The sequence below is a fragment of the Ctenopharyngodon idella genome, chromosome 10 (assembly GCF_019924925.1).
Source record: "Ctenopharyngodon idella isolate HZGC_01 chromosome 10, HZGC01, whole genome shotgun sequence".
NCBI lineage: Eukaryota > Metazoa > Chordata > Actinopteri > Cypriniformes > Xenocyprididae > Ctenopharyngodon > Ctenopharyngodon idella.
The window spans coordinates 16201885-16222320 of record NC_067229.1 but is presented as its reverse complement, the minus strand read 5'-3'; the positions used below and the strand labels follow the sequence as shown (position 1 = coordinate 16222320).

General features: G+C 40.5%; 2 long non-coding RNA genes across 18 annotated transcripts in view; both read right to left on the bottom strand.

Annotated features, from left to right (window-relative positions):
* LOC127520064 (uncharacterized) overlaps nt 1–20436 on the bottom strand; it is a 106803-nt gene that overhangs the window by 27080 nt on the left and 59287 nt on the right. For 5 of the 17 annotated variants that reach the window (XR_007932019.1, XR_007932020.1, XR_007932015.1 and 2 more), the window contains 3 exons: nt 17907–17947; nt 17504–17830; nt 15750–17298 (listed from right to left, as the gene is read on the bottom strand). This is a non-coding gene — a long non-coding RNA (uncharacterized LOC127520064). Of the gene's footprint in view, nt 1–15088; nt 17299–17503; nt 17948–18510; nt 19273–19324; nt 19532–19646; nt 19795–20436 lie in introns of those variants that run through there. The other 12 variants (XR_007932025.1, XR_007932027.1, XR_007932028.1 and 9 more) reach the window with 9 other exon arrangements.
* On the bottom strand, nt 4679–13676 carry LOC127520073 (uncharacterized). The gene is made up of 2 exons (XR_007932041.1): nt 12900–13676; nt 4679–5917 (listed from the first exon to the last, which is right to left on the bottom strand). It is a non-coding gene; the product is annotated as an uncharacterized LOC127520073 (long non-coding RNA).

Here is a 20436-nt window from a genome sequence, read left to right as displayed (position 1 = left end):
CACAAGACAAAAAAAAAAAAAAAATAGCTGAATTTATTAAAATAACCCCATTCATAAGTATGTGAACCATTGATTCTTAATACTGTGTGTGGTTACCTGGATGATCTATGACTGTTTTTTTGTTGTTGTTGTTTTGTTTTGTGATAGTTGTTCATGAGTCCCTTGTTTGTCCTGAGCAGTTAAACTGAGCTCTGTTCTTCAGAAAACATCTTCAGGTCCTGCAGATTCTTCAGTTTTCCAGCATTTTTGCATATTTGAACCCTTTACAGCAGTGACTGAATGATTTTGAGATCCATCTTTTCACACTGAGGACAACTGAGGGACTCAAACACAACTTTTAAAAAAGTTTTAAACATTCACTGATGCTCCAGAAAAAAAACATGATGCATTAATAGACGGGGGGTGAAAACATTTGGAATTTGAAGATCAAGGTAAATTGTATTTAATTTTTCTTCCGGGAAACATGCAAGTATCTTCTGTTGCTTCCGAAGGGCACTACTAAATGAAAAAAAAATGATATTCAAGTGAAAAAAGAAAAATTTGGACCTCTTCATCCTGTTCAAAAGTTTTCACCCCCGACTCTTAATGAATCGTGTTTCCTTCTGAAGCATCAGTGAATGTTTGAACCTTTTTTAATAGTTGTGTTTGAGTCCCTCAGTTGTCCTCCATGTAAAAAGATGGATCTCAAAATCATTCAGTCACTGTTGTAAAGGGTTCAAATATGCAAAAGATGGTGGAAAACTGAAGAATTTTTGGGACCTGGAGATTTTTTCTGAAGAACAGAGCTCAGTTTAACTGCTCAGAATAAACAAGAGACTCATGAACAACCATCACAAAAAAAAAAAAAACAAACAGTCGTAGATCATCCAGGTAACCACACACAGTATTAAGAATCAATGGTTCACACACTTTTGAATGGGGTCATTTTAATAAATTCAGCTATTTTTTTGTCTTATGGATTATATGTAAACATATTTTATGTAAAATATCTTACTCAGGACAGTACTAAATAAAAAATAACATTTTCACAGATTCTGCAAGTGGTTCACATACTTTTTCTTGCCACTGTACTTTTAGAGTCACTGTATACAGTATTTCAAAGATAAGGTTCAGGGTTTTATCCAGTAGAGGGCGCCACACAACAGTGAGACAAAGGCCTACAAACAACTCAGAAAGAGGCTCCTTCCTTTAGAAGAACAGTAGAAAGGTTTGTAATTTGAATGACAGTAAATGACAAAATTCATTGTATTTCTATTTCTATCTTTTTTTGTTTGTTTTGAGCATACCCTGCACTGTATTTGTTATATGCTTTAAACAAGAATGACTGAATTGAAGAAGTAGTATATTCTCAGAAAACAAGTCATAATATTTTAATCAGTTTGAATTCTCAGTTGAATTTGTCTTGAATTTATCTTATTTTTCTTGAAAACATGGCAAAAATACTATGTTTGATAGGTGGCAAAAAAGCACATTCGCAACTTTCCCTCAAGGATATGTACATAGAGGTTAATGTGATTTCGCCAAGGGGGACAGGTTTCCTTGATCAACATAATTGTTGGTCCTGGAAGAACATTCCTATCAACCAGTCAGATTTTAGGGTTAGGTTTAGGCTGATGTTAAGTGTAGGCTTGGGTTAACGTTAAGGGCTTGTACACCATTTTAAGTAACCAATAATTGTCCACAGATTTTAGGGGTTTGGTTTGTGTTAGGTGTACAGTAAGACTGTTTATTTAACTTAAATGTTGTTCCAAGACCAACAAAGATGTTGATCCTGGAACACTGCTCAGTTTGTTTTGACTGATGTGTAATGAGTCAGATTTGGTAAATGATATGCAGTTTTAATTAACAATCATGAAATAACGCACAGAAAACAAAATAGATTTAATAGCAAACACAACATGAAGAAAGATGGTACAGAATTGGTAAGGCAGCACCATACTGACTGACTCTTTTGTCCTTTAGCAAAAGTTTGTTCCCGTTTCAGTGTTTTAAAATCTCCTTCTGTTATATAGTACAATGCAGTGCAAACAGCAACAATACAACAGTACTAAACCAGTTCGATGTGTCAATGAGTTTCTGCATACTTGCGGTATGGTTGATGCATGGAAATTTAAAAACCCAACATCGAGGCACTTTTCTGCAGCTCATTAGATCCATTTCAAGGATTGATTTCATCGTTACAGACAAGACAATGTTACCATTGTGAATACACAGGTACAGTCATTTCTGACCATAGTCCTGTAGTAATCACTCTCTGCTTTCAAAACAACATACCATCTCAGTGTATGTGGAGACTCAACTCTGGCAGAGGAGAAGTCCATTGATTTCGTATCTAATCAGATTACTTACTTGAAACAAACTGCACGTCGCCGGGTATGACTCAATGTAACTTCTGGGAGACAACAAAGACAAATCATTTACTATAGTGCATGCATGATGGAAAAAGAATGTAGTGGGTCAATCAGATTATCTCAAGGATAAATGATGTAGATCAAGAACATTCTAGATCCCCCACCGTCAGAACTAGATACTCTAACCATGGAGGCAGAGGAGAGGTTATATCTGAGATCTAAACAGCAAGAATTCAAGTATGGTGAGGCTAGCAAGTTGTTTTCACACCAACTGAGACAGACAAGTTAAGCTAGTTATAGCAGAAAATCAGACGTTACATGGAATAACCACAGATCAGTTGAGCATTAACAAGGAACTTAAAAAAAAAAAAAAAATTATTATGAGACGCTATACACATCAGAGCCACGTGACAGTGTGAACAGCATGCTTTTTTTTTTTTTTTTTTTTACCAAATTAGAAATACCTACTATCAGTGAACAGGATAAAGTCTTGAACAATCCAAATCAACAGTGGAGATCGAACAAGCTGTTACACAAATGAAAAGTGGAAAAGCACCTGGCCCCAGTGGATTTATAATTTAATTTTACAGAACGTTTTTATACAAACTATCCCCAATTTTGAAATTTGAAGTTTTCACTGAAATAATTTAGCAAAAATGCACCAACTATGTTGCAGGCTATTGTCACAGTTAAAATGTTAAAATGCACCCAAGATGCGACTCATACCACCCTATATGTTTTCTCTCAATTGATTATGTGACAACGGAGGGGGCAACACAGGCAAGTAGCGAATCACTGGTATTTTATTTGCAGGTAAAAGCTTGCAGGTGCAGGTGATTGAGGAGTGTGAGCAGGTGTGAGCCAGAGAGGATGATGGGAAGTGTAGTGCTGAGGAGACAGGCATGGTCAATGGAGCTGGTGAGAGTACTCTCCCCTCCAGGAAGGTGTGACGTCATGCAAAAAATAGATTTCAGCCAGGGTGTGCGTCCTGGAGCAGTGTCAGGTGACAGGCAGGTGATTTGGCACAACTCCAGGATGGGTCCTGGGGTCCTGGAGCTCCAGGGAGTCACCGGCAGCTCAGGAAGCCATGGCGGTACAGGTAGCTCAGTGGCCCATGGCGTTGCAGGTAGCTCAGAAAGCCACGGCAGTGCAGGTAGCTCAGGGGCCCATAAGTCCGTAACACAGGAGATAGTAGTACAGGAGATTCCCTCAGCAGCAGTGAAGGAGCAAGGAGAACAGAAGGTCAGATCATTTGTTTCAGAGGGACAGCAGTGCAGTGCTCTCCAGCTGAGTTCTGGCACGTGATCGAAACCTGGCAGTGTTCTGGGACAAGTGCGGGCTCAGGGTTGAGCTCTTGGACTGGCACGAGCATTGGGTTGAACTCTGGGAAAAATATTACCAAACTCTTCAGAATTATTTATTACTTATTAGAAAATTATATATTGTATATATTGCGTTAAGATTTTTTCAGATGTGTTTGATCAGGGTTGGAGCTAAACTCTGCAGGACAGTAGCCCTCCAGGCACAGGGTTGGACACCTCTGTTCTACCATAAAATGAGCTTTGTAAAACTCTGCAAGAAAATATCTAGTTAAAAATGCAAAGATGTAGTCAACTAAACATAATAATATCAGTTTTATGAGTAAATATTAACATTTGCACTTTTTTTAACTCAAAATGCATAGATTGAGAAAGGGGACTGTGTACAGTGGGCCCAGTGTTTCCAGTTAGGTTTAAGTTTCCAGTGTTGTTCGCGGTGAAAAGTGACGGAACACCTGAAATGTAACTTTTTTTATTTTCAGTAAAACCAATGTAATATAGTTTTGTTTTTTTTTGTTTTTTTTTTGTTTTTTTGTTTTTTTGCATTTTGAGAGAATTTTATGTTACTAATTAATATTTATGCAATAATTATAATCAATTTTCCTCATAAAATAATGCAAAAAAAACTTTCTTCTTCTTTTTTTTTTCAATTGAGGCTGTATTTCATGTTAAAATAGTGACAAGGCTTTTAAAATCCAATCTTACTTTTATTAGGTTGTGGATTTGGATATATATTTCATATTTCATATATACATTCTCAAAGAGTACTTTTTGTCAAGGTTTAGATATTATTTTCTGCTGGCTAATTTGTAGATTGTTCCCCCTAACAATTGCTCTTTTTTTATATTTCCCATTCATTTGTCATTTCTGACCATGAACAAAAGTGTGACTATTTTTTTACAATATTTAGCTATTTTAAATCAAGTCCACTTTCTTCATTTTAGATTTTAAAGAGTTAGTTAGGCAAACATATATCTTCGTTCATATGGAATAAAAGCATTGCAAAAATAAAGAAAAGCATTTTTATAAATGTGGAAAGATACAGGGTTACTGGCATTGCCCAACTTTATGTATTATTGGTCTTGTAATACTGTTAAATTTATTCACTGGGCAGAGCAATTAAATCAGGAGAATGAACCTGTTTGGGTAGAGATGGAATAGGCATCTTTCAGGCCAGTCTCTCTGTTTTCAATGCTCTGTCCCCCGCAGACACTTAACAGTAAGAATCTGACAAGTAATCCATTGGTGACCAGATGATTAAAAATATGGGCTCAGTTTAGGTCACATTTTAAGAAAAAACAAGCACTTTCCTTGCTACCTATTACGTCCAATGCACTGTTCCCACCATCCTTAATTGACCATGCTTCTCAGACATGGTTTAGAAAGGAAGTCAGATGTGTAAGAAATATTTTTCAGGGCTATAGTTTTATTTCCTTTGAATGTATGATATCAGATTTTGATATTCCTAAATCTAATTTTCCCAGATATCAGCAGGTACGAAGCCTCAAAAAATATTTCAGTACCTTTTTGACTCCTCCATCTCATAGTTGGATCGAGGAGTTTTTGAACTGGGGTGCATCTGAGTGAGGTCTGATATCTAAAGTGTACAGTCTGATTCAAAGAGCAGCCTATCGCCTCTTTAAGGGAACAGTGAGAAGAGGATTTGGAAGTGTAGTCTCAGAGGCAGTCTAGCAGTCAGCAATTAGGCAAATTCATTCAACATCTATTTGTGTCAGGCATGGATTACTGTAGTTTAAGATAATTCATAGGCTACATTGAGTAAACTGGCAAGAATATTTCCAGAAATAGACCCGACATGTTCTAGATGTCACTTTGGGTCATATTTTCTGGACATGTCCAGCTCAAGAACCACCAGGTCGCATTGGCTTTTTCTTCTTCTTGGCCCGACAGCTGGCCGAAGTCTGGAGGTCATTCTTTTTGTATTTTGAGGAGAGATTTATTCTAAACACTAATTGTAGGCTTCCCCTTACACCACGCAAAACTTTCAGACCTTTAATTTCTGTCACTGTTCTTTCTCCTTCAGTTATGACAGAAGAGAATGAGGCAGCTTGAATTCCTTTTTTTACAGTAAATAATGAAGAAACACATTGTAAGCACTATAAACAATAATACAGCTGATACAATGTGATACAATCCCATGCCATGATGTCTCCACACTGTTTCCTCCTTTATCTTTTCCGTGGTTTTCATGTTCAGTGGATTTGTTTACTTTTTCTGCTGTTGAATCTACAACAAAAACGCAAAGAAAAAAATTACTGCACTGCGACAAAAGCAACAGATCCATCTATAACTTGAACATCACTACTTGACTGGAACAACACGCTGATTCATTACGCTCTGAATCTTCCTGAAGCAGTGTTTTGAAATCAGCCATCACTAAATAAGTCGTTTTTTTTGTTTGTTTTTTTTTGCCGCACCAAAAATATTCTCGTCGCTTTATAATATTAATATTTATCATATTAATATTTATAATATTATAATAATAATATAATATTAATATTAATATTAAAAATCTTCCTCATAGTTCATCAGTCTTGTTTTCATCGTGACAGTCTGTACAAGTGAAGTAAGAGACTTGTTGTCGGATTAGATGTGCAGTCGAGTGGGCAGGTACAGTAGGTCCCACATACATCATATGTCATATCTTGTTTCTTATCACCAGTTTCATCCTCATTCTGATCTACATGCTTGTTTATAGTCATATAATTTAGGTTTGGTTGTGTGTGTTGCTTGTTTTATTCAGTTGAACTTTTTTTAATTTATTGGCATTTGTTTTGCTGTCTACATCTATATATTTTTGCATTTTTATAGTGTTAATATTTCTCTTGATTTTGACAAATATTCTTTTGTATTGTGTAATTGAATCTTGTATTGTGTTTTTGTTCCTATTGCCATCATACGGTTTCTGGTTTGACCTGATGCACTTCATTTACTAGTAAGGAGTGGTGCTTGATGTGGAAACTCTGAGCACCAGGATGTTTGTCATACACACACGTAAGAAAAAACAGATCAACCTCAGATACTGTTCAAAATAAACCTCTAAATAGACTGTATATTCAATGTCTACAAAGTGTAGGTTGGTTTTGATAAGGGGACATTTATTTTGAGTTCAAACATTCTTTTAGAGTGTTATGCACTGCATGGAGACAGCAAGATTGGGGATCCAAACGCAGTATTTAATGAGGTAGTCCACAAACATAGTCAAAAAACAGGCAAATGGTCAAAAGCACAAAGTAGGCAGTGCAAACAATGATATCCAGAGCACAGGCAAAAAAGAGGAAACAAGGGAAACATAAAGAATCCAAAAACCAAGATACAGAAGCACACATAACACAAGCAAGACTGAACCATGAATGAGTGTGAAACCAGGCTTTAAATAGGGTGAGACTGATGAGGTAACACAGCTGTCAATAATCAGTGATAATTCCAGGCAATGGATTATGGGGAATAGTTTGTGAGAGAGTGAGGATAGTCTGGGGTGGAGAGGCTGGCTGGGAGACGTACGTCAGTAGTGACCGACAAATTGGGATATCGCTAGAGAGCCCTATCAGCTTCGAGTGAAACTAAACAAGCCAATGGAATTGGCGTGCGATATTTGCATAATGCGCACCGCCCCGCGAGGTGGGTATAAATACGGAAGCGGATGCAGTCGCACTCTGTTTTTCGCTGAGGAGACAGCCTTGAGTCTGCACTACAGCGAAGGCACAGGAACTGTGGCGACAGGACGTACGTCTCCGTTCCCTCCTTCAGGGAACGAGGGTTACATACGTAACCGAGACGTTCCCTTTCAGTCGATCACGTTCGACGTACGTCAATAGTGACCGACAAATTGGGATCCCAAATAAAGTGCCAGAGTTACTGACCCCTTCCAGCGCCCATCGTAAGCTCCAGCCACCCGGTGCACCTAGGGGGCGGAGAAGGGGGCGAGCTTACACTGAGAGAGTCTACTGCTGTTCCGCAAGACCCACTACAGTAAGACTTAGACAACACTGGGGAAGCGAACCCGTAGGGGACGCTGCGGAGACCACAACCTACCCTGCAGGGGACGAATTACGTGGGAATACACATATGGACTGGCCGTGGGCAGTACGCATATGGAGTCCCTGGGATGGCTCCAGCCTAGAGATAGGGGGAGACTCATCTGACAGGTGACAGCAGAGCTGGCTCTGCTAAGGGAAAGACACAGGCTCACCATGGGGAGTTGACCATGGAAAATACACACATGGGACCACTCACGTGGAGGGGTCACAACAAATGGCACCCAGCCAAACATCAACGTCGGAAATGGACATTTGGCCTGGCATCAGACAAGCCAATGGAATTGGCGTGCGATATTTGCATAATGCGCACCGCCCCCGCGAGGTGGGTATAAATACGGAAGCGGATGCAGTCGCACTCTGTTTTTCGCTGAGGAGACAGCCTTGAGTCTACACTACAGCGAAGGCACAGGAACTGTGGCGACAGGACGTACGTCTCCATTCCCTCCTTCAGGGAACGAGGGTTACATACGTAACCGAGACGTTCCCTTTCAGTCGATCACGTTCGACGTACGTCAATAGTGACCGACAAATTGGGATCCCAAATAAAGTGCCAGAGTTACTGACCCCTTCCAGCACCCATCATAAGCTCCAGCCACCCGGTGCACCTAGGGGGCGGAGAAGGGGGCGAGCTTACACTGAGAGAGTCTACTGCTGTTCCGCAAGACCCACTACAGTAAGACTTAGACAACACTGGGGAAGCGAACCCGTAGGGGAAGCTGCGGAGACCACAACCTACCCTGCAGGGGACGAATTACGTGGGAATACACATATGGACTGGCAGTGGGCAGTACGCATATGGAGTCCCTGGGATGGCTCCAGCCTAGAGATAGGGGGAGACTCATCTGACAGGTGACAGCAGAGCTGGCTCTGCTAAGGGAAAGACACGGGCTCACCATGGGGAGTTGACCATGGAAAATACACATATGGGACCACTCACGTGGAGGGGTCACAACAAATGGCACCCAGCCAAACATCAACGTCGGAAACGGACGTTTGGCCTGGCATCAGACACTCCGCAATGTCCGAGCCGCAAGGGGAGGCGGAGGAACTCGACAGGGTTCGCCATGCGGGGAACTCACTGGAGCAATGGATGCACTTATCCGGCCCATGGGGCGGGAGTGGCATAGCAAGCCAACACTAGAACAGGTTCTTCGTGTTACTGGCTACAGGAAGCAGGTACACAGGAAGATACTGGTTCCACACGAAGGCTAGAATCTAGCAAACGTGTTGGGTGTCGCCCAGCCCGCAGCTCTACAGATATCTGTCAGCAAGGTGCCGTGCGCCAACGCCCAGGTAGAGGCAACTCCTCTAGTGGAGTGAGCTCTTAACCCGAGCGGGCAAGGCACGCCTTGGGACTGATAAACCAAGGCGATGGCGTCCACTATCCAGTGGGCCATCCTCTGCTTGTTGACAGCCTTTCCCTTCTGCTGGCCTCCGTAACAGACAAAGAGCTGATCTGAGGTCCTAAAGCTTCGCGTTCTATCCACGTACAGGCGCAGAGCGCGGACGGGACAGAGCCAAGCCAGGGCTGGGTCTGCCTCCTCCAAAAGCAGCGCTTGCAGGTTCACTACCTGATCTCTGAAGGGAGTGGTAGGAACCTTGGGCACATATCCAGGCCGGGGTCTCAGGATAACGTGAGAGTCACCGGGCCCGAATTCCAGGCACGATTCGTCGACCGAAAATGCGTGCAGGTCCCCTACCCTCTTCACCGAGGCCAATGCAACCAGGAGGACGGTCTTAAGGGACAGTACTTTTAACTCTACTGACTGCAAAGGCTCGAAGGGATGACCCCGGAGAGATGTAAGTACCAGGGAGAGATCCCAAGAGAGTATAGAGGAAGGGCGAAGCGGATTCAGTGTCCTCGCCCCCCTCAGCAACCTGCATGATCAGGTCGTGAAGCCAGTGCTGAAAAGGCCTCATATGAAGCAATCCGAGCGGCGTGACTGCGGCTACGGATGCCATATGCCCCAGGAGCCGCTGAAAAAGTTTCAGTGGGCCCGCTGTCCTGCGCTTGAGCAAACTCAGGCAGTTCAACACCTCTGTGAGGCGCGCTGTCCGGGCAACCGAGTCCAGTTCCATACCGAGATAAGAGATCCTCTGCATGGCGGCGAGTTTGCTCTTGTCCCAATTGACCCGAAGACCCAACTGGCTGAGGTGAGCTAACACCATGTCCCTGTGTTCGCACAACTGCTCTCGCGAGATGGCCAGAATGAGCAAGTCGTTGAGGTAGTTGAGAATGCGAACGCCCTGTTCCTTGAGCAGAACAATGGTAGCCTCCGCAACCTGTCACCCCGCGTAAAGACGCGGGGTGACAGGGCCAGCCCGAAGGGTAGGACTTTGTACTGATATGCCCGACCCTCGAACACAAACCGCAGGAAGGGTCTGTGTCGAGGCAGAATCAAGACATGAAAGTATGCGTCCTTCAGGTCGATCGCTGCGAACCAATCCTGGGGACGGATTCATTTGAAAATGCGTTTCTGCGTAAGCATCTTGAACGGCAGCCTGTGAAGGGACCGATTCAGGACACGCAGATCCAGGATTGGCCGTAACCCACCGCCTTTCTTGGGTACAATGAAGTAGGGGCTGTAAAACCCTGACTTCATATCGACTGGAGGGACCGGCTCGATTGCATCCTTTACCAGGAGGACAGCAATCTCCACGCGGAAAACAGGTGCATTGTCCAGGGACACGCGAGTGTAGTAGACACCCCTGAACACCGGGGGACGCCGGGCAAACTGAATTTCATAGCCGAGTCTGATGGTATGAATGAGCCAGCGGGACAGGCTGGGAAGCACTAACCACGCTCCCAGACTCCGAGCCAGCTGGACCAAAGGCACCACAGACGTACCCGACGTGGGGCAGCGAGGCAGAGTACTGGGACCCGACTTGGATGGCATAGCGGCCCAAAGTGGGGTCGGACTCTGCGAGGTGGCAGTGTGTATGGGAGATGGCGCAAGAAAGGCGGCCTCGACATACACACTGGGACCACAGGACACACAAATTCCCCCCGGCCCTCCACCGGGGGAGAGAGAGATGCGGGCATCATCTCCCGTAGAGCTGACATTCTCTCCTCCAGGTCGCCCGTCTCAGGACCGCTTCCTTGTTCTCTTGCCACCTGGCTTGGCTGGGGTCTGAGCGGGCTGGGCACCGCGTCTGCGACTGGGGGAATTCCAGCGCACCCCTTAGCCTCCCCGCCATCCAGAGTGGTGAAGGCAGAAGAGGGACCAGGCCTGGGCCGAACACTATAGGGCGTTCTCCACGACTTGGTCACCTCCTCATGCACTTACGGAAAGAAAGGCGCCGGGGCGGGACGCTGAGGACCAGTGCAGCCCGCCCGAGAAACCAATCGTCCAGCCGAGAAGGTTCGGGACGCACTGTTCATCCGCAGGTGCACCGAAGGAAACGGATGGTCTCTCCGTAGAGGGACCAGCACGCTCCTCCGGCAACACCACAGGCTGCAGTGTTGTTGAGGGGAAAGGGGCCTGCGGAGCGGAGCTCAGCGGGGAAGCCCTAACCGTGATCCTCAAGTCACCCTTCTTGCACAACGACGCGCCGCTCCCCTGACCGGAGCCAGAGAAAACGGCCGAACGGGGCATAGGGGAGGGGACCCCCGCTCCCTGAGAACCAAGGAATGAGAGTCTAGACCTCAACACTGAGATAGTCATGTTCCAGCATGTGACACAGCGATTGTGACCATCAGCAGGGACCAGGGAACGACCGCATCCAGTTACGCACAGACGAAATTACATCTTGAAAAAGACGCAGGGTTCGTCTGTGAAGCTCTTTTAGCAGGGGGAAATTCAGCTCTTGTTCTTTTGTGCTGAAGCACACAGCCGCAATGTGACTGCAGGTACACCACTCCCTGAGTCACACGCATTGAGGAACCGGCCCAAATCGCAAATCAAACGGGGCAAAACAATGCTGTGAAAACAGCAGTTGAGAGCTGTGTAAATAGCTAGAGAGGCTCACTCTGGAAAGCTCAGGGCTTCGCTGTAGGGTGCCTTAACACCAGCACTGCAAACAACGGCAATTCAAAGGCTTGAGAAGTCACTCTCAGTCTAATAGCAGGAACACACAGGTTGGCTCCGAAGCGAAAGACGGAGTGCGATTGCATCTGCTTCCGTATTTATACCCACCTCGCGGGGGCGGTGCGCATTATGCAAATATTGCACGCCAATTCCATTGGCTTGTTTAGTTTCACTCGAAGCTGATAGGGCTCTCTGGTGATATCCCAATTTGTCGGTCACTACTGACGTACGTCGAAAGTGACCGACTGAAAGGGAATACAAGGCTCCTTGCCTCCTCTGAATATACCTGAGAATACTGAAGAAGATTTAAAGATAATATGTATGTCTGTAATTTCACAGCATACAACTGTGTTTGAATTAAAAACTTAATACACTAATTACCCAATTTCATACACTGCTGATGATCAGCTGTAGTTCTGCTGAAGTTCAGATGAGTTTGTGATGTAGCAGATTTATTTTCCTTCAGCAGAGTATTGGTGAGTTTGAGAGAGAAGTTTCCTCTCAGATAATCACCAGGGAAAGTTTCAGTTCTGTTCTCATAGTCTGAATCCTGTTTCTCTGACTGCTGGGAATTATATCACACACAATCTTGCTGACACCATGTCTCCAGTTCAGAACAATGTCTAGTTAAAATCCTTTCATTCCTTTTCATTAAAATCCTTACAAATCATTTGTATTTGTCCATTTATTTTATTATTATTATTATTATTATTATTTGTAATTAATAAAATAAAGCCTGGTTATAAAAGCTTTTTATTAAATAGTAAACACACAAATGTAATAATAAAACATGCTCATAAATGGATACAGTGAGCAAACGACAGGCTAGAAAATTTTTTTAAGATAGACTTACAGCACTAAACGCTTTATCAAACACTTCAAATGTCCCACATTTAAAATATTATTAAAAATGTTATTAGCAATCAATCTTGGCATCTGATATACTCAGTTCATGTAAACATACAGTACTGTGCATAAGTTTAATGCATGTTAGTACTAGATAAAATAGTTTTAAGACAGTTGACATAGACAATCTGGAAAAGAATCATCAGTTTCCTCAGTAATAAAACACCTTTGGTGACAAAGGTAAGTTTTACAAATCAATACTAAATCGCTGTTTAGTGTTCAAATGTACGATACTTGCAAGATGCCTTTAGGCTGAGGAGCATCGGATCTGCCGGCTGGGTTGTAATCTTGATGGTTCGGTCCGAAGTTGTTGCCAGTATCTTCTGCGTTAGATGAAGTACTATGAAAACTTATAGATGAGCACATGGCTGGGTTGTAGGCCGAGGTCTGCAGGCCTAGGCCTACAGGCCTGCAGCAAGAAGGGGGTCTCTTCAGTCGTCCAAGAAGCAAGGAAAGAGAGGGAGTGGCATTGTTCACTGGCTTTTAACCTCTGGTCAAAGTCACACCTCTTAGTTGTTGACCGGACCAATGAAGATGTTGTATTTCCGGGCGATAACACGCCTCCTGTCAGGGCTTTTATGATCGAGCAAGATTTACTGGCTGAGTTTTGAAGAAGAACTATTAAAGATTCTTGTAATACTGATGTGTTGCACAGGTATGGACATACCGCATACACAAGCATTTAAATCTTCTCGATACGAACCCGTAGACACTAAACATGGCATAATTGAAGTTACCTTAAATGTATCATAAAACATGCGAATACAATGAGTGCAATACAACAACAGCAATAATGGATACCATTTGCTAGGGATGTGCATGTTCATTTATAGAACGGTCTGTCTATAAATTAATGCAGGAAAGTCTGTGTTCTGTGGGGAAAATGCAGGAAAGATGCATGTTTCTGTGTCTCTTCTCTGCTCTTCCATGTGGCAAACACATTCTTTAGCGCAATAAAACTTGTAACTGAGAACTTCTCGGGGGATGGGGGACAGGCCCCAGAGTGCTTTAAACAATTATTGGTTACCTATAACAAATAATTGTGTCTGATTTGTCTCAGTCGTTACAATGCATTACAGCATTGTATTGTATTTTTATGGAAACAATGCTAATAAAGCCAGTTCTCATAGTGCTCAGTCTGGTTCCTAAATAAACGTGTCTCATTTAGTTTGCAAAGGCATATCACCTGATGCCATTGTTTGATGTTTTAAACCAGAATAGTGTTGCTGTGGCATCAGGATACTGGTGTTATAAACACTGCCACAAGTAAGAAGAGTTCAGTCCCATTTCTCCACAGATTTATGGTGCTGTTATTCTTGTTGTTAAATGATCTCATGTTTTGTCAGTGGATAATAGTGATCTGTCAGTTTATTTTATGTTGGAAATTAAGAGTTTTTATGTTTATTTATTAATGGAGGATAAAACCAGGGGTGCAGCAACCATTCTAACACATTCTTAGTTTAATATTTTCTATTACCTAACCCAATCCCTATATCCTTACAGGTGTTCAGTCCTGCTCCTGGAGGTCACTTCCCTGCAGAGTTTAGCTCAACTCACCTGGGTGGAAGTTTCTAGTGATCCTGAAGTCCTTGATAAGCTGGACACACCTGCCTGAATAAAACCCTCATAGAAACCTGTGCAAAACACTAGATTTATAGAAACATACTCTCGCATATTTATAATCCTTTTTTAACTAGTGAGATCCAGCTCACTAGTTGGTGTTTAACAAGTTTAACTATATTATTGAGGATGATTTGGACATCTTATAGCAGCCTTTGCTTTACCGTTTACACTTAAAACATTTCTCTGAATAATGTCTTATATATTCCCGCTGTCACTGTGCATTTAATACAATGTTATGTTTTGACTTGTGTTTATCATCAGTGTAAGAACAGAACAAGAATGCAGAGCTTTCAGTGACATCCTCATTGTAACCTACAGAAAAAAATGAAAGAGAGAGAACTGAAAACAACAGGGAAATACAGCCTGGACTTTTCATGAATTTGCCTTTCAAATGGGCTCAAAATCTTCCTCATTCCTCTCTCTTGTTTTCATCCTGACAGACTGTACAAGTGCAGTAAGAGACTGTATTCTACGATTGGAGGACAGATTCAGAGAGACTGAGATAGAATTGTTGTCAGATTAGATGTGCAGGCGTGTGGGCGGGTACAGTATATGCATGGTCACATTTTGGTTTTGTTTATTATCTTGTTATATCCTCATTCTGACCTACAGAGAAACTGAAAGAGACATATTTACACTTTTTTTTTTTTTTTTTTTTTTTTTTAAATGATTAAATATAACAATGAGATGGAAAAGGCAAAAAAGTACACAATGATTGGTTTTGTTATTTAATTGTATTCAGGGTTGATGTTACTGTCCTGTTGTACTTCTTACTGTTATCATTACAGGACCTCACAAACCTGACAGTCAGATTTGCATTTCTCTTCTTTCTGACATATTCTTCTGTATTGTATTTATTACAGCATTTTGTACTGTGTTTTTGTAGTACATAGATAAAATGCTTTTGATGCCTATTGTCATGTTTCGGAAATACACAGAGGCGTTCAGTTTGATTTTTCTTGAATAGTTTGTTTTGTGACCTGATGCCATTATTTGATGCATTTCATTTACTAGTAAGGAGTGGTGCTTGCTGTGGAAATTCTGAGCACCAGGATGCTTGTCATACAAACATGAAAAAGCCCAATCCCATGTGTTTACTGTAATATTCTGGTGCTGAGATACGGCTGGGGCCCTTAGAGGCCATTAAAACCCTCACTGGTCCCTCAAAGAGCCCCAGTGCACTGCCTCAAAACACACAATCATGGGGAGGAAGGGGAAGGGGTTGGATATGATGATGAGGAGACAGTGGCATTCAGAAATTGAGTTTTATCCAAATGTGCACACAAATTAAAACTCATATTACCACAAATGTGCTATTTGTTTGTTTGTTTTTAAACCAAAAGCCACACTTGCTTTCACATAAAAGCATCAGCCAAATGAAATGTAAAACATTTGGTTTTAGTAAAAAGTATAAGATATAAGATAGTAATATGTTTGTAATATACAACGCTGACACATGCATTATTTCATAATACAATTTATTGGGTCTTGAACATAATGAGATCATGCAAATACAATGAAACTATGTTCCTTGTTTCCTGTTTATACCTGAGAATTCTGAAGTACACTTTAAATATAATTAACAGTTCCTACAAATAAAACAATATTTTCAATATGAATGTTTTCTAGTACAGAATTTTTAAGGCAGCAACATATTGACTCATTTGTCTTAACTTTAGCCTGTTTCAAGATCTCATTATGTGTTGTATGAATGCAGTGAATAAGGCAAGAATATAACAGTACAAAACAGTGTGTTTTGCATCAGAAAACTGTAAAAACTAAATGTAACTTTTAAACTTACAAAGTGGAAAGACAAGGATATTTACAGCACATTTTATACACACTAATAATTAAAAGCACTTGACTTAAAAGTGATAATCATAAAGGGTACAAAATATAAAAATAGCTATTAAAGCTAGAATATGTAACTTGGCCCTTTAGCAGTTGCAGCATAAAAATACTGTTGGAGGAACATTAAGTTTTGGTAATTACATGAGCTGTGAGTCGCTCTGCTATGATCTTCTTATGTGCAAGAAATGGGCCTACATACTGAGCCCATGGTTACATGTGAGCATCTTATCAGTGCAAATGTCACTAACAACATTAAACCCTCTCAACCCTATAGATAAATAAATAACAAAAAACAGATATTCAAGAAAATGACTCGTGAGCAGATAACTTATGTTCTGCTGTTGTTTTGACTTGGCAATGTTACAACATAAAAATTGTTTTGAGAACCTTGTCGATAAACTTGGCTCACGATGCTTTTGAGAATGTAGCCCTTTTCAATGCACAGCAAATATGATGCTATTTGCAAACAAAGCATTTCTGAAAAAACAAACCAATGTTAATTTGCGTTTTATTATGGATAATGTTGCTTTCCGTTTTTATAGCTTTAAAAACTTCCACTCTATGTAGACGTAGTGGGAGCCTGACCTTCTTTCCTATATTTACAGATATGACGCGCAGACTAACGATTTTCCATGAAATCCATCCCAACAGCTGTAAATATAATTGTTATAGGCTTAATGTGATCAGCAGGAAATACAGTAACACACTTTCATTCTCATTCCATTCTGTTCTCTGTTCTTCAACCAAATCATTTGCATCTCATTATTTCTTACTTTTTCCACGCAAAGTTGTGGCAGCAAAACTGAAGCACTGACCTCCTCCTCTGACTCAGTGTTTAGCGCAAAATCTCATGCAATTGCTGCCGGTACACCAAGCTATACAGTTGTGTCATGTACCAACTTTATCTTTATTACTATCAGCTATTACTGATTCACAATGTGTTCAACCTCATGAGCGTCTGAACTCATGCTGTGTCCGCCTGCACTAAGATTGCTTGAGGACTTTTTTCTAAAGTAAACTACAATGAAGCCTATAACTATAACTATAACTAATGCAATGCCACTCCAGAGCCAAGGCGATGATATCCACACACTGCTTGGTTTTGTTGTTCCTTGGTTTTCTTGTTCAGTGGATTTGGTTCCTTTTTCTGCTGTTGATTCTGCAACAAAAAAGTATAACAGGTAACTTTATCTCATTGTGATAAACAACAGACTCACCTATACTTAATAAACAGCAGCATTCAGACTGAAACATCACTAGTGAACTTCAAATATGGGATCAGTTTCTTGCAGCATTTAGATTTTAAAGCAAATAACTATGTTTAAATTAAAAACTTCATGCACTGATCTACTACTTTCACACACCCTTAATGATCAGCTGTACAGTCTTCTGTTCAGATGAGTGTGAGATGAGGCAGCTGTATTTTCCTGTATCAGCATAAATGAGATTGTGGAGTTTGATGGAGAAGTTTCCTCTCTCATACTCCTCTGGAAATGATTCAGTTCTGTTTTTATACTCTGAATCCTGTTTCTCTTGTGAATGACTGCTGGGACTTATATCACGCACAATCTTGCTGCCATTGTGTCTCCAAAACACATGAATATCTTGAAGTTTATTATAATGTTCAGTGGAAGAACATGGAAGGACAACAGAACCACCAATAACAGCCTCTACTGGGACCTGCAGAGACACTGAAACAAGAGAAACTGTAACTTTAACAGTCAGGCATTAATTTCTCTTTCAAATGTAGTTTGTTCAGGTGCTCACCTTTATTTATTAGCACTGCAAACACACAGATGAAGCCACAACTGCAGAAACAGAGAAAACAAGTTTATTTAACTTCCTTTGGTTCAACTTGAATAGTCATGAGTTTGATTCCCACATAACACACATAAGAGGGTAAGATAGGACAGGGTGTCCCTCCCATACTTAGTTTTCTTACTGATGTCACAGATGTTATTAAATTAATCTCTAAATATGTTACAAACTGGCAGTAAATGTTCTTAAGGTAGCATCTTTACCCATCTTACCCTATTGGTAAAACCTTGAATTCACTACAAATCAAACTACTATAAACTAAAACTAACTTACCAGGACAAAATGGTGCTAATGCTAACCACTTAATCAAAATAATTACAATTACAGCAGATAAACCATGCATATAAACTTTATAATCATTAATTAACCAATTCGTATTTAATGTTTTAACAACACTTGAAAGACTTTCCTTTTAATTCTAGTTTAAATAAAGCATTTGACAACCAAAACACAGCAGGCTAACCACAAACATCAAACTACATCAGGCCTTCTTTGCTGAGGTGTACGACATGTTTGTCCAAATAGGGTTTCATTCTGCTTTTAACAAACATACCTGATTATCATGGCGGCCAAATATTTCTAATATATATTTTATTTGACTATATTGCATAAAATGTTTTTTAAATTAGGATGAAATAAAACTTCCTGAACTCTTCCGTTTCTGTGTGCCATGCGTTCTACGGGATGACATCAGACGTAAGTGACGTCGACAGTAATCACGTGAACTGATCAGACATGCGCAGATATTCGTTAATCTTTCTCAAATTTACTTCAGCATATTTAAGACTCCTGATCTTTTGCTGAATTTTTCACAATTATTAATATAAAACATGTTTCTGATCTACAATCATCTGTCTGTCATGTCTGCACTTTAATTAATAAATAAATGACATGACAAAAGCTTATTTGACCCGACCTTATACTTTATTAAGTGATGAAATGTTAATACCTAGGCTACTTTAAATTTCAAAATTTGCTTTTACCTTAAAATGTACCAATAACCACCATAATAATAGCCAACAGCTGGCACAATAGAAGTGGCCTTTTTAATAGTAGGCTAGCATACGGTGCACGGGGTCAAACACAAAGACAAAAAATATGTGATCTGATGTGTAATGATTTCTGGGAATGTCCTTTTACTGTTTTGCCTAAACAGCCTAAATTATCTGATAGCCTAATTCATTTGCAGTTTTTCACCATAAGGTAAGGTAACTTACCGTTAACAAATTAACACATTTTGACTGTTTTGACATATTCAGTGTACAAAATATTGTGCTAGTTTCACTGAAAAATAGTTACGTTTGATATATAATAATAATAATAATAATAGATGATCTTTTAAAATTAGTAAATGTGCTCAGACTTACATGAATATGAGATTGAAGCTTCTTTCTTAAACTTCTCTGGGTAAACGTCTGGATCCTGATCCTCAAGTGAATCATTTCTCTGAATGACGTCTGATATATTCCTGCTGTCATTGAGTCTTAATACTCCGTCACGTCTTGACTTTAGTTTATTGTCGCTGAAAGAGCAGGACAAGAGCACAGAATTTCAAATAACACCCTCATTCTGACCTAAAGAGAAAAAAGAAAGAGAAAGAATTACAAACAACAGGAAAATACAGTCTGGCTTTTAAAAATGGTTTTCAAAAATGAATTAACAAATGAATCTTCTACAAAAGGAAATTACCATTTTTTTTTTTTCTTCTTTTTTTTTCATATCTGGGCTCAATCCAGAAAGGTCTGCCTCATAGTTCCTCTCTCTTGTTTTCATCCTGACAGAATGTACTGTGCTGTGAAGAGACTCGAGTGTGATATTTCCCGACGGTCTGATGGGAGGAGAAACTTCTAGTTGTCAGACTAGATGAGCAGGTGCGTGGGCAAGTACAGAGTGTTTTGTGGTTTTGTTTATTCTGCATCCTCATTCTGACAGAGAAACTAAAAGAGAGAAAGAAAGCGAAAGCTCACAGCCTTGTAATGAATTTGCCTTTAAACTTTGTTTATAAACATACAGTACCAGAATGTAGGTTTGGTGGCATGTTGCTTGTTTTAATTCAGTTGAACTTTTTGAATTCATTGGAACACGTGCATTTGTTTTGCTTTAAACATCTATTCTTTTGCATTATTTTAATGTTAATAGATTCAAGATTCAAGTGGCTTTATTGGCATGATAAAAAAGCTTTACAGATAAAATAATAACAATGAGACAGAAAAGGCAAAAACATGCACAGTGATTTGTTTTGTTATTTAAATATTATTCATTGTTGATGTTATTGTCCTCTTGTCATGGCCACCAGGTTTGCATTTCTCTTCTTTTTGACATATTTTCTGTATTGTATGTATTAGCATTTTGTATTGTTTGTCTTATAGAATATTGTTTTGTATGTTTTTTTTGTTTTTTTTTATGGACAAAATGATTTCAATGTCTGTTGTCAGTGTACTGTTTCTGAAATACATCAGTTTGATTCCTTTAGTTTGAT